This window comes from Mustelus asterias, chromosome 8 (assembly GCF_964213995.1).
Source record: "Mustelus asterias chromosome 8, sMusAst1.hap1.1, whole genome shotgun sequence".
NCBI lineage: Eukaryota > Metazoa > Chordata > Chondrichthyes > Carcharhiniformes > Triakidae > Mustelus > Mustelus asterias.
This window is the reverse complement of record NC_135808.1, coordinates 21774531-21789370: the sequence shown is the minus strand read 5'-3', so window position 1 is coordinate 21789370 and position 14840 is coordinate 21774531. Positions and strand designations below refer to the sequence as shown.

The window sequence follows — 14840 nt, the reverse complement described above, 5'->3', positions numbered from 1 at the left end:
CGCAGAATCGCTGAGCAAAACTGATAGCCAAGTTCCGCACATATGAGGACGGCCTCAACCAGGATCTTGGGTTCATGTCACACTATCTGTAACCCCCATGACTTGCCTGGACTTGCAAAATCTCACTAACTGTCCTGGCTGGAGACAATACACATCTCTTTAACCTGTGCTTAACCTTCTCTCCACTCACATTGTCTGTACCTTTAAGACTTGATTACCTGTAAAGACTCGCATTCCAACCATTATTTTGTAAATTGAGTTTGTATCTATGTATGTCCTGTTTGTAAGAAGTTTCACAACACCAGGTTAAAGTCCAACAGTTTATTTGGTAGCAAAAGGGTTTTTGCTACGAAATACACCTGTTGGACTTTAACCTGGTGTTGTTAAACTTCTTACTGTGTTTACCCCAGTCCAACGCCGGCATCTCCACGACCTGTTTGTGAACAGAACTCCCACTCACCTGATGAAGGGGCAATGCTCCGAAAGCTAGTGGCTTGTGCTACCAAATAAACCTGTTGGACTTTAACCTGGTGTTGTTAAACTTCTTACTGTGTTTACCCCAGTCCAACGCCGGCATCTCCACGACCTGTTTGTGAACAGAACTCCCACTCACCTGATGAAGGGGCAATGCTCCGAAAGCTAGTGGCTTGTGCTACCAAATAAACCTGTTGGACTTTAACCTGGTGTTGTGAGACTTCTTAATGTGCTTACCCCAGTCCAACGCCGGCATCTCCACACCATTATAACAGTACAATGGGGCCCAGTGCATCCTGGAGTACAATAAAGCCCAGTGTATCTTGGGCTATTACAGTACAGCAGGGCCTAGTGCATTCTGGGATATTACAGTACAACAAAGCCCAGTGCATCCTGGAAGTTTAGTTCAGTCAGATTAAATCAGAGTTTCAGAAAAATAATGGAACTCCTTCCATTGGAGAGAATTCATGAAAATCTGGAAATCAAATAATATAACAATGAATCATCAGCATGGATTTTGAAATGGAAAATCTTATTTTACTCCACTTTGTGAATTTTTTGAGCACGTAACAGAGGGAGGAGTCAATGGTGGTGTAACGGATGTAATTTAATATGATTTTTCAAATGAAATCGATAAGGTGACTGGTGATAGACAAATGGATAAGGTCAGAGAATGTGGAGTTAGGGATAAGTGACAGAATGGATCACTCACTGACTTTGAGACAGAAAGCAGAGAGTGTGAGTAAAGGGAGTTATTCAGAGTGACGGAAGGTGGGAAATGGTGTCCCACAAGGATCAGTGCTGGGATCATCGCTGTTCACAACTTACACTCAATGATTTGGATATTGGAATCAAAAACACAATTTCTCAATTTGCAGATGGCACCAAATTGGGGGAATTATTTGATATTGAGGAGAACTGCAGGTAATTAGTAGGACATTAATAAACTTGTAGAATGGGCAAATAATTGGTGTCTGGAGTTCAGCACAGATAAACGTGAGGTAGTTTTCTGTTAAGGATGGATAAGGAGGTCACTTATTACGAGGAAGGTGTCAGTCTGGATGGGATTGAGGAACAAAGGGATCTGGGTGTACAAATACACCAATCAGTAACAGGTTAGACAAGGCTATAAACAAAACAAACAGAAAACCAGGTTTCATTTCTCGAGCGATAGAATTGTACATTCGTAATTACAATTTGTACAATTGTAAGTTATTGCTAAACCTTTATCAAAATTGGTTAGACCACATTTAGAGATTGTGTGCAGTTCCAGTCACCATTTCATACAAAGGATATAGAGTCAGGGGAGAGAGTGTCGAGAAGATTTACAGAGATGATTCCAGAAATGAGTGATGGACATCTCAGGAAAAGATTGACTGGCTGGGTCGCTGCTTTCGGGAAAACCGAAGGCTGAGGGTTGATCTAACCGAGGACTTTAAAATTATGAAAGGTTTTCATAGACAGGATACAGAGATAATGTCTCCTCTGGTGGGAAGATCGTAACTAGACGTCATCAATACAAGATACTCATCAAGAAACTCAATGGGGAATTCATGAAACCTCTTCACCCAAAGAGTGATGAGAATGTGGAGCTCGCTGCCACAGGGAATGGCTGAACTGAACAGTATAGTTCAAGGGGAAGATAGACAAGCAAATGAGGGAGAAGGGAATAGGTAGTTAAGATGGTGGAATTAGATGTGGAAAGATGGGAAGAGCTTCAGGTGGAACTTTAACACCAGCATCAGCTGGATGGGCCGAAAGGTTGTTTTCTGTGTCGTATATCCTGTGTTTTCTAATTCGCTCTCTCACTCTTTCTCTTTCTTTCTCTCTGATTCATTCTCTCTCCATCACTCTCGTATTCTCTTCCACTCTTCTCTTCCTTTGTCTCCCACTGTCTCCCATTCTCTCCCACTCTGTCTCCCTCTGATGTACACTTATCCCTCTCTCTGATTCACTCAGTCTCTCACATTCTCTCCTCTCTCAAGTTCTCTCCCTCTCTCATCTCTCTCCCTCATTCTCTCTCTCTCTCTCTCTCTTCCTCTCACATTCTCTCCCTCTCCCTGATTCACTCAGTCTCTCTGATTCTCTCTCTAACAGAACCAAAGTCTCGCTCCCAGGTTGCTGTTACTGTCGGGATTGTGGTCGGGGTCCTCGTGCTCATCGCTCTCATCATTGTGGCTGTCGTCATCGACAACAAGAAAGGTAGGAATTGGAGGGAAAAGAGCAGCTCCTCACTGGGGGGAGGGATTGTGGGAGAGTATTCCAGGGTGGGGGTGGCTCAGGCTGTGGGTCTCAGGTTGGTGTGGGGGTCACAGAGTGGGTGGGAGAGTCGCAGGGTTGGGATAGGGAGGGTGAGGGGCTCATGATAAAGGGAGAGTGTCACAGAATTGTGGGAAGGGTCTCAGATTGAATGAGGAGTTCAGGATATCTGTAAGGGTTTTGGGTCAATGTGGGAGTGAGGGTCCCAGGCCAGTGGGAGTGAGGGTCCCAGGCCAGTGGGAGTGAGAGTCCCAGGCCAGTGGGAGTGAGGGTCTCAGGCCAGTGGGAGTGAGGGTCTCAGGCCAGTGGGAGTGAGGGTATCAGGCCAGTGGGAGTGAGGGTATCAGGCCAGTGGGAGTGAGGGTCTCAGGCCAGTGGGAGTGAGGGTATCAGGCCAGTGGGAGTGAGGGTCTCGGGCCAGTGGGAGTAAGGGTCTCAGGCCAGTGGGAGTGAGGGTCTCAGGCCAGTGGGAGTGAGGGTCTCAGGCCAGTAGGAGTGAGGGTCTCAGGCCAGTGGGAGTGAGGGTCTCGGGCCAGTGGGAGTGAGGGTCTCGGGCCAGTGTGAGCGCCTTGCGTCAGAGTGAGAGTGAGGCTCTCGCCTCGGAGTGAGATTGAGCGTGGGAGTTTCTGGCCGGGCTCACCCCAGGACCGTAAAATCCCACCCAAGATCAACAGACCTTTGCATTGTCCTCCCCTGCCCGCTACAATTCCCATGGCAGGCGGGACGGGACAATTCCAACCTGAGGGTCTCACCCCAGTGTGGGAATGAGGGTTTCGGTTCAGGGCGGGAGTGAGGGTCTCAAGTCAGAGCATGAATGAGGGTCTCGAGTCAGGGTGGGAGTGAGGGTCTCAGATCAGCGCTGGAGTGAGAGTCTGTGGTCAGGGCTGGAATGAAGGTCTATGGTCAGGGCTGGAGTTGAGGGGTTTAGATTGTGGAGGGAGTGAAGAGTTCAGCATTCTGTTGCAGGAGCTCAGAATATGCAGAGTTGATCCTTCTAACTGGGATATTCCTGCTGGATTTAGCTGTACAATCTGGTGGGTGGGATGTGAGCTCAGTGTCTGTCTCTCGCTGTATCGTCACTAAAGAGCAGCTCATCCAATCCAACACTGAGCTTTGAGACTGGCCTTCTGGAGACGGCTGCTCCTGTACAGTCTGAGGGTGGAGACATTGTGGGTGTTGAGGTGTCGAGACATCTGGAAACATCTCACCCTGGACAGCCTCCGCTAAGCTGCTCAATTTCCTTAAGGAAGTCGGAATTCCCAAGTGTTTTCCCTGAAGTTGGTCACTGAGCTGTGTCACTCCCACAGGATTTAACATCAGTTATATTGCGCGATATGTCTGATCGTTTTCTGGATGTTTGGGGCGCGGATCTGATGGGTTTAGCTAGTGTTTGGAGGTCTGATGGGTTTAGCTGGTGTTTGGGGGTCTGATGGGTTTAGCTGGTGTTTGGGGGTCTGATGGGTTTAACTGGTGTTTGGGGGTCTGATGGGCTTAGCTGGTGTTTGCGGGATCTGATGGGTTTAGCTGCTGTTTGGGGCTCTGATGGGTTTGGCTGGTGTTTGGGGGTCTGATGGGTTTAGCTGGTGTTTGGGGGTCTGATGGGCTTAGCTGGTGTTTGGGGGTCTGATGGGCTTAGCTGGTGTTTGCGGGATCTGATGGGTTTAGCTGCTGTTTGGGGCTATGATGGGTTTGGCTGGTGTTTGGGGGTCTGATGGGTTTAACTGGTGTTTGGGGGTCTAATGGGTTTAGCTGGTGTTTGAGGGTCTGATGGGTTTAGCTGGTGTTTGGGGGTCTGATGGGTTTAGATGGTGTTTGGGGGTCTGATGGGTTTTGCTGGTGTTTGGGGGCTCTGATGGGTTTAGCTGGTGTTTGGGGCTCTGATGGGTTTTGCTGGTGTTTGGGGGGTCTGATGGGTTTTGCTGGTGTTTGGGGCTCTGATGGGTTTAGCTGGTGTTTGGCGGTCTGATGGGTTTTGCTGGTGTTTGGGGCTCTGATGCGTTTAGCTGGTGTTTGGGGGTCTGATGGGTTTAGCTGGTGTTTGGCGGTCCGATGGGTTTTGCTCACAGATGCTGCCATGTGATTTCATGGAGGTAACAGCGACTGACGGATTCAAGCTCTACATATGGAACTCTGTAAATGGAACTGGGATGTTTTATCAGGGATTGCTCTGTTTGCAGCTGGAAGTTTTAATCTCTTCTGATCTGCCCTGTTTAACCTGTGTCGAGTTTAGGAATCCATTTCACTCAAGGCCGATTCACTCATTGCTTTCACTGTGAGGTGGGTGGGCTGTGGAACGAGGGGGTTCGCTCCCTGGGACAATCCCCGGGGTTTACACTGGTGCAGGTAAATTGGGAAGGAGCTGTTGTGCTGAACCCACAGGGTGGGATTGGGAGGAATGGATTGTTGGGGGTCGGGGAGTCTGTGTCCCAGAGATATATTGATGGTGTGAGGATGTTTGGTTTCTGTTTTTCAAACCAGAATCTATTTCTGCAATTTTTAACATTGTTCCAATTTCTACAATAAATGAGATTTATTTTTCACTTCCTGCCTCTGTAAAGTCTTCAGTACAAAACTGATGCCACAGGCGAGGGGCAACACCACTGTGGTGGGGAACATTTTAAGACGTAACAGAATGACACTCATTCAATCACACTTGCATTAGTATCCCAACATCATTTCACAGTAACTTCATTGCAGTGTTCATGTAAGCCTACTTGCAATACTAATGCATGAACTTAAAATTTAAACTCTCCACAAAATTCCCAGCCTGTGACCCACTCTTGCAGCTACAGTGTTTCTGTGGCTTGTCCAGGTCAGTTTCTGGTCAATGGCAACCCCCAGGATGTTCACAGTGGGGGATTCAGTGATAGTATTGCCATTGAATCACAGATAATTAAATGTTTAAAAGGCGCTAAACCACAATGCCCGTTTGCAGAGCTGGTGCAAATAAAATAGGTGAAATGGCTTCCTTCTGCCCCATAACAACTCTGGGATTCGAAATGTCAATTAAAGTGATTCAGGTTCAAAACTAATATACAACTCTTCCTCAAGTACCGCACGGATCAGTTCTTGGCCCACAATTGTTCCCTGTTTATACTGATGACATGGATGAAGCAACAGAATGTCAGGTTTCCAAATTTGCTGCTGATATTAAGATTGGTGGAAGGGCAGGGACATGATGAGAATATTGTGAATCTGCAATGGGATAAAGATAGATTGGGTGACTGGGCAAAAACCTGGCAAATGGAGTTTAATGGGGGAAGTGTGAGGTCATGCACTTTGGCAGAAGTAATCAAAATGTAGACTATTATCTAAATGGAGAGAGACTGCAGGTGAGTGAAGTTTAGAAGGATTTAGTTTTTTTAGTGCATTAATCACAAAAAGCTAGCAATCAGGTCCAACAGGTAGTTAAGAAAGCAAACGGCATTTTGGTCTTTGTTGCAAAGGGATTAGAGTTTAAAAATAGGGAGGTTTTGTTCCAATTGCATAGGGTGTTGGTGAGGCCTCACCTGAAATACTGTGTATAGTTTTGGTCCCCTTACCTACAACGGATATAGTAACAGTGGAGGCAGTCCATTCATCACCAGGCTAATTTCTGGAATGACAGGGTTGTCCTATCAAGACAGACTAAATAGTCTGGGTCTGTATTCCTTGGGGTTTAGAAGAGTGAGTGGTGACCTCATTCAAACATATAAGATCTGAGGGGGCTTGACAGGGTGAGATGTTTTCACTCGGGGGAGAGTCTCAAATATGGGGATATAGCTGCAAGATGAAGGGTCGGTCATTTCAAACTGAGATGCGTAGAAATTTCTTCTCATAGAGTGTGGTGAATCTCTGGAATCCTCTGCCCCAAGGGGGGGGGGGGGGTTGGAGGCTGGGTTATTTGAAGTATTTAAAGTGGAGATGGATGAATCTTTGATAGATCAAGGAATAGACCGCTGGCTGTGGGAAATGGTAGTCATGATGTGGAGATGCCGGCGTTGGACTGGGGTGAACACAGTAAGAGTTTTAACAACACCAGGTTAAAGTCCAACAGGTTTATTTGGCAGCAAATACCATTAGCTTTCGGAGCGCTGCTCCTTCGTCAGATGGAGTGGAAATCTGCTCTCAAGCAGGACACAGAGACACAAAATCAAGTTACAGAATACTGATTAGAATGCGAATCCCTACAACCAACCAGGTCTTAAAGAGACAGATAATGTGAGTGGAGGGAGCATTCAGCACAGAATCTGCAGAATCTCACTGGCTGTCCTGTCTGGAGACAATACACATCTCTGTAACCTGTGCTTAATGCTCCCTCCACTCATGTCAGGCATGTCACACACACACACACACACACACACACAGGCAATAAGCTTAACAGTGGTTTACTGCATTCACCCCCTGCTTTTAAAAAAGAGTCTGGCGGGGGTGAGGTGGGTGGAACGATATTTACAGAATTACAAATTCAGTCTCTCTGGGGGCTTGATCTGCCACTGCGACCGCCGTAGTGTCAGTTGTGGTGTCGGTTCCGGTGGCCGCGGTGTTGGTTCAGGCGCCAGGCCATAGTCGCTCGAGTCGTTTGTAGTCCCTTCCGATTGTCGGGTGCGTGGTGGTGGCTCCTGGGGCTCAGGCGTGCTGTATACGGGGGTTGGGCGTTTGGGGTTGTGGGTCGTCATGGTCTCTGGGGCACCTTCCGATTGTCAGGTGCGTGGTGGCGGCTCCTGGGGCTCAGGCGTGCTGTATACGGGGGTTGAGGGTGTGGGGTTGTGGGTCGTCGTGGTCCCTGGGGCACCTGCGGGTGCCAGGTCTTGAATGGAGACCGTCTCCTCCCGCCCGTCGGGGTACGCCACATTGGGGGTTGGCGTGGAGGAGCTGGACCCTTTCGACCAGGGGGTCCGACTTATGGGTTCTCACGTGCTTCCGGAGCAGGACAGGGCTTGGGGACATCAGCCACGACGGTAGTGAGGTCCCAGAGGAGGACTTCCTGGGGAAAACAAACATTCTTTCGTGAGGGGTAGCATTGGTAGCTGTGCAAAGGAGTGATCTAATCGAGTGTAGCGCATCAGGGAGGACCTCTTGCCAGCGGATGACTGGAAGACCTTTAGACCTCAGAGCTAGTAAAACGGCCTTCCAGATTGTCGCGTTCTCCCTCTCTACCCGTCCGTTCCCCTGGGGTTGTAGCTGGTGGTCCTACTCGAGGCTATGCCTTTGGAGAGCAGGTACTGTCGCAGCTCATCACTCATAAAGGAGGATCCCCGGTCGCTATGGATATAGCTAGGGAAACCGAACAGGGTGAAGAGGCTGTGCAGGGCCCTGATGACCGTGGCCGAGGTCATATCCGGGCAGGGAATAGCAAAGGGGAAACGTGAATATTCGTCAATGACGTTGAGGAAGTATATGTTGTGGTCAGAAGAGGGGAGGGGGCCTTTGAAGTCGACGCTTAGGGTGGCCTTTATGAGGTGTGCTCTGTCTGGCCGATAGAAGTGCGGCTTGCACTCTGCGCAGACCTGGCAGTGTCTGGTTATAGACCTGACTTCCTCAATGGAGTAGGGCAGGTTACGGGCTTTAATGAAGTGAAAAAACCTGGTGATCCCCAGGTGGCAGAGGTCGTTGTGGACAGTCTGCAATTGGTCTATTTGTGCGCTGGCACATATTCCCCGGGACAGGGCGTCTGGGGGCTCATTGAGCTTCCCGGGCCGGTATAAGATGTCGTAATTGTAGGTGGAAAGCTCGATTCTCCATCTCAATATTTTATCATTTTTGATCTTGCCCGGCTGCGTGTTGTTAAACATGAATGCAACTGACCGTTGGTCCGTGAGTAGGGTGAATCGTTTACCAGCTAAGTAGTGACGCCAGTGCCGTACAGCTTCCACTATGGCTTGGGCCTCCTTTTCGACAGAGGACTGTTGAATTTCAGGGCCTTGGAGGGTTCATGAGAAGAAGGCCATGGGTCTGCCCGCCTGGTTAAGGGTGGCGGCTAGGGCGAAGTCAGATGCATCGCTCTCCACCTGGAACGGGATGGATTCGTCTACAGCGTGCATCGTGGCCTTCACGATGTCTGCTTTGATACGGTCGAAGGCCAGGCAGGCCTCTGCCGTCAGGGGAAAAGAGGTGGATTTGATGAGCGGACGGGCTTTATCCGCATAATTGGGACCCACTGGGCGTAATATGAGAAGAAGCCCAGGCATCTCCTCAGGGCTTTGAGGCTGGTGGGGAGGGGAAGTTCCAGGAGGAGACGCATGCGGTCGGGATCGGGACCGATGACCCCGTTTTCCACAACACAACCAAGGATGGCAAGGCGGCGTGTGCGGAATACGCACTTCTCCTTATTATTGGTCAGATTTAGGAGTGTGACGGTGTGGAGGAAGTTGTGGAAGTTGGCGTCGTGGTCCTGCTGATCATGGCCGCAGATGGTGACGTTATCTAGGTATGGGAAGGTGGCCCGCAACCCATTCTGGTCTACCATTCGGTCCATCTCATGCTGGAAAACCAAGACGCCGAAGGGGATCCTAAGGAAGTGATAGAGGCGGCCATCCGCCTCGAAGGCAGTATATTGGCGGTCCTCCGGGCGGATAGGGAGTTGGTGGTAAGCAGATTTTAAGTCGATGGTGGAGAACACCCGATATTGCGCAATCTGATTAACCATGTCAGATATGCGGGGAAGGGGGTACGCGTCCAGCTGCATGTCGCGGTTTATGGTCTGACTGTACTCAATGACCATGCGATGTTTCTCCCCAGTCTTAACAACTCCTACTTGGTGTGGTGAACCATCGTTGGTTCCCACTGTGGGATTGTTCTAATGTTGTTGTTGGGTTGTTCTAATGTTGTTGTTGGGCTAGGGTGGGATTGATACACCTGTGGTTGTTACTGTTGTGGCACATCCCAGTCGGGCTCCGCCTCCTGGGAGAGGTATAAGACCCCCTGCTCGGGCGGGACCTCTTCAGTCTGGGATAGTGTGTTAAAGGTCTGTTAGTTCCATTGTTAGTTAATAAAAGCCTTCTTTTACCGAAGCTTAGTGCCTCGTGTCCAATTGATGCGCATCACTTGGGCTCTCCAGGGGCTGGTACTGGCCTCAATGATCCCCTCCCCTAGGAGCCGTTGTACTTCAGACCTGATAAAAGCCCTGTCTCCAGCACTGTACCGTCTGCTCTTGGTGGCGATGGGCTTGCAATCGGGGGTGAGATTTTCAAACAGTGAGGGAGGGACGACTTTAAGGCATGAGAGGCTGCAGGTGGTGCACGGTGGGCGATCTAAGAACTGGTGATTGCAAACAGAGAGTGGGGGAAAAGGCCCATTATACTCCATGGTGACACTCTTAAGGTGACACAGGAAATCTAGCCCCAGGAGTACGGCAGCGCAGAGTTGTGGCAGCATGAGGAGCCTGAAGTTTTTGTACACTGTGCCCCGTACAGTCAGGGTCGCCACGCAGTTCCCGAGGACATCCACCGAGTGGGACTTTGAAGCCATGGAGATCGTTTTCTTCACTGGCAGTACTGAAAGGGCGTAGCGACTCACTGTGTGACGGTGAATAAAGCTCTCTGTACTCCCACAGTCAAATAAACAGTTTGTAGTGCGACCGTTTACCTCGATGTCCATCATGGACCTGGTGAGTTGGTGAGGCCTGGATTGGTCCAGCGTAACCGAAGCCACTGTTGGATTTTGCGACGCGGCTGATGGCGTCCAAGATGGCGGCTCGCACGGCCCACACGTGGCTGATGGCATCCAAGATGGTGGCCCGCATGGCCCACACGTGGCTGACGGCATCCAAGATGGCGGCCCGCACGGCCCACACGCGGCTAATGGCGTCCAAGATGGCGGCCCGCATGGCTCACACGCAGCTACCGGTGCCCAAGATGGCAGCCCCCATGGGTCGCACGCGGTGCTACTGGGCTTGGAGGTCGACTTTGCCCTGCATACCTTAGTGTAATGGCCCTTCTTTCCACACCCGGAGCAGATCGCATCCTTCGCCGGGCAGCGTTGTCGGGGGTGCTTCCCCAGGCTGCAGAAGTAGCACTTCGGGCCTCCAGAGACTGCCGCAGCGGTCGCGTCATTAGTGGGACGTGGCGTGGTGTAGGCCTGCAGCCCTCCCGAGTACAGAGGTGGCGGCGACTGCGGCATCCATGATGCGCCCCCGTGGTCGGGGGTGTAGGCCTCGAGATTACGGTAGGCCACATCTAACGAGTCGGCAAGCGCTACAGTCTTTTGTAGGTCCAGCTCACCCTGTTCCAGCAGTCGTTGTCGGATATAGTTTGACCTGATACCCATGACATAGGCATCTCTGATTAAGTCCTCAGTGTTTTGGGCAGCTGTTATGGCCTTGCAGTTGCAGGCCCTGCCAAGTGCTCGCATCGCACGCAAGAATTGATCGCCCGATTCTCCTGGCTGTTGTCTGCGAGTAGCCAGAAGATGTCTGGCGTAGATTACATTAGTCTGTTTGTTGTACTGGCCTTTTAAAAGTTCAATCGCATCCTCGTAAGTTTCAGCGTCTCTAATCATCGAGAATACTTGATCGCTTACCCGGGCGTGGAGCACGTGTAGTTTGTCGGTTTCGGTCCGGATGATGGAGGAGGCGGCGGTGAGGAAAGTTTCGAAACATCGCAGCCAGTGATCAAAGCTGTTAGAGGCTCCTACGGCTTGAGGATTCAATTCTAATCTATCGGGTTTTAGTATCTGCTCCATCCCAAAACATTTTGCGAATAAAATTGATGCGCCATCAATCAAGCAAAGACTAGTTTGTATGCAAGAACAAATAGGCTTTTATTAGCAAAAGACTTGGAGCACACCCATGCTGATGAACTAGTCCAGAGACTGAGGCAGGGGGGTTGGGAGCAGTCACCTTTATACCTGGACCAGGGGGGGAGGAGTCTCAGGCAGGGCCGGCAGGGGCATGCCCAGGCATGTCACACACACACACACACACACACAGGCAATAGCTTAACAGTGGTTTACCGCACTCCAATTGCAGATATAAACAAACAACAACTGACCTCCAAGCAAGCTGAACGGTTTCGCGGGAAGTTGCACGCGGGCGATTATAGCCTTTGGACCGTTGTATAACGGTCGCGCGGGATATTAGTAAGTGATAAGATTCTTTTCATGCTGATACTCACGACCCTGGCCCTGTTAGCCATAGCGGGAAAGTATAAATTGTATTATGAGGAGTTAGGAATGAAGCACAATGATCATCTCTGTCACGATGACTCTGTCCATTGTATGAACACCTTTGTGTATATGTCTTATCTGTATGCATCACAATCAAATCTGAGCAAGTGCTGGGTCTGTTCACACATTCCCATGCATGGAGGAAAGGGAGGAATTCCCTTATTTCCTATCCCTTTATCAGCTCCAGAAGTAATTGAATGGGTTTTAAATCAGAATGGAACCCAGGAAGGAAACTGACATTTAAAAACCCATCGGGTACCACTATGCAGGGTATCAGCAACAGCGATGTTGTTTCAAGGCTAGGGGGTGGAGGGTGCACTTTATCGTCCTTTAAGAAACATGACCAACCCAACTAAGACAGATCAGATTCCCCACCTGACTTCATTGTGAAAAATCAACAAAGGGGAGTTATCTGCCTGATAAGAAATGGAACCATACCTGTTGGCCGTAGCTACTGTATACAGCAGGTTGATATCACGGATGACACTGAGGCCATGATACAGATCACAATCCAGTGCCCCATAGCCACCGTCCCGGTTAGCCTCTCCTCCGCTTATATAAGCGAGGTGACTGCATATAATGGTAACTATTTTGTCTGTGGAAACAATGCCTATCCGTGGCTTCCCTGGAATTGGACAGGATCATGTTATTTGGCATATGTGGTGCCTTATGTTCACCATTACACTGACTTATGGGACCACCCCGAGATACACCTGCTTAGGGCTAAGCGAGCCATTAGTGAGACAGAACGATTCTTCATGATAGCTTACCCATTTTTTGGGATGGCAAAGGCAGCACAGGAACTTATACGGATGGCCTCAACCCAAGAGAAAATTGCAAATGAGGCTAAAAATGGGTTCGAGGAGGTGAGCACAGCCGTCTCTGAAATATCAGCAGTGGTCGTAGCTATTCGGACTGTGGCGTTACAGAACCGATTAGCACTCGATTATATGCCAGCCTCCCAAGGAGGAACATGTGCCATAGTTGGCTCTGAATGCTGTACGTATATTCCCGATGCTTCGGAGAATATAACTCGCTTGGCAGATCATATTAAACACGTGGCAAAAACAATACAGGATAACGGGAACCAATATCACAATTATAACCACCTGGGCTGGCTGGGGCAATGGTTTGGGTCGTGGGGTTCATACCTGATGCATGGATTGATTGTATTAATTGTAATTGTAATTACTTGCTGTGTTTGTATGGCATTATTGAACGCCTATTGCAAAACAGTAACAGCGCGAATTATGACGGTCGCAAGTGTACAGGTGGAGGGGCAGACCTCCCAACGAAGGAGCGAGGCCCATTTGCCGATAACATGTGGTTCTGAGTTGGTCATAGGTGCCATGTTTGGACCTGGCACCCGACCAAAAGGGGGAAAATGAAGACGGGAATGGGTTAATGAATCTTGGAACACTTCAGCATTGAGACTCACCTCTGTAATACTTAAGAGATTCGTGAGAAGTATTGTCTAATTCATTGTTTTTGTTAGAATTGATTGTTTTGGTGCATCCAGACCAGATAAGAGGAACAGCTATCCCTATTGTCTCCAGCCTATCGTATTCAGGAATGTGGTTAACGCAGCCTATAAGCGAAACAGTCTCCATTTTCATGTACTTTTGTTTAATACGGTGAAGCTGACATGTATGCCTTCTGTCTTTGTATAACAAAAGATTTATACATTCATTATATGCTATGCATCTATACTATTTTAAACTGATATAGTTGTGTTTTAGTTGTGTTTTAATTACCTGTTTGTGCAAAATTTGTGATGTTGCTTCAAGGCCGTGCGTAACGTAGAGGGATGGAACAGAAACAATCGCGGCCTTGGAGATTGCCACGATTGAACAAACTACACAACAGAAGAAAGTGCCAATGCAGCAAGGATCCCACAATGAATGAGGAACAGTGACAGCCATCCTGGAGAATTGGGGAATGTAATTAAGGGCGGGAACCGGGATGTATAAATGTTTGCCCTTAACTCATATTCGAGGAGAGGCCCGAGACCATGTTAGGAATTGGACCTCTCCCACAATTGTGAAAATAAACCTGCATTTTGATCCACTAATAGTGTCAGAGGTTTTTTTTACCGACAACAGCACCAAAATTTGTGGTGCAGTGGACGTTGAAGAAGGTTTCTTTCCCTGAAGCGTAGGAGAATGTGATGACCTTATAGAGGTTTATAAAATCATGAGGAACATAGATAAGGTAAAGAGACAAGGTCTTTTCCCCAGGGTAGACGAGTCTAAAACTAAAGGCTATAGGTTAAAGATGAGAAGAAGTATAAAAAGGGACTAAAAGGGGCAATGTTTTCACACAGGTGGTGGTGGTGTGTATATGGCATGAGAGGCCAGAAGAGGTGGCTAACGTGGGTACAATTACAACATTTAAAATCAATTTGGACAGGTACATAGATGTGAAAGGTTTAGAGGAGTATGGGCCAAATGCAGGCAAATGCGACTGGTTCAGTAAAGAAAGCCTGGTGGGCATGTACGAGTTGGGTCGAATGGCCTGTTTCTGTGCTGTATATCTCTATGACTGTGAGTGAATAGTTAGATCAGACCTGCTCCTGTTCTGAATGTCCTTCCCTCTGTCACTGTATCAAACTCCTTTCAGCTGATTCTACCCGGCAACTGATGATGTCACCAGCCCTATTTATCTATTTAGACAATTCCCATGTTGAGGCCGTTTCTCAACCTGTTTGTGTCTATTCTTGATGTGGAGATGCCGGCGTTGGACTGGGGTAAACACAGTAAGAGGTTTAACAACACCAGGTTAAAGTCCAACAGGTTTATTTGGTAGCAAAAGCCACACAAGCTTTCGAGGCTCTAAGCCCCTTCTTCAGGTGAGTGGCACAGCGAAAAACCGCACCGACCTCCTCAGAAGACAAACACGGGACACAGTGGACAGAGTACCCTTCGTTGTCCAGTACTTCCCCGGAGCGGAGAAGCTACGGCATC

At 48.9% G+C, this 14840-nt stretch overlaps 1 protein-coding gene across 1 annotated transcript in view; it reads right to left on the bottom strand.

Moving 5' to 3' along the window:
- LOC144497682 (uncharacterized) overlaps positions 1-14840 on the bottom strand; it is a 273548-nt gene that overhangs the window by 103141 nt on the left and 155567 nt on the right. The gene's annotated exons all lie outside the window — the stretch shown is intronic.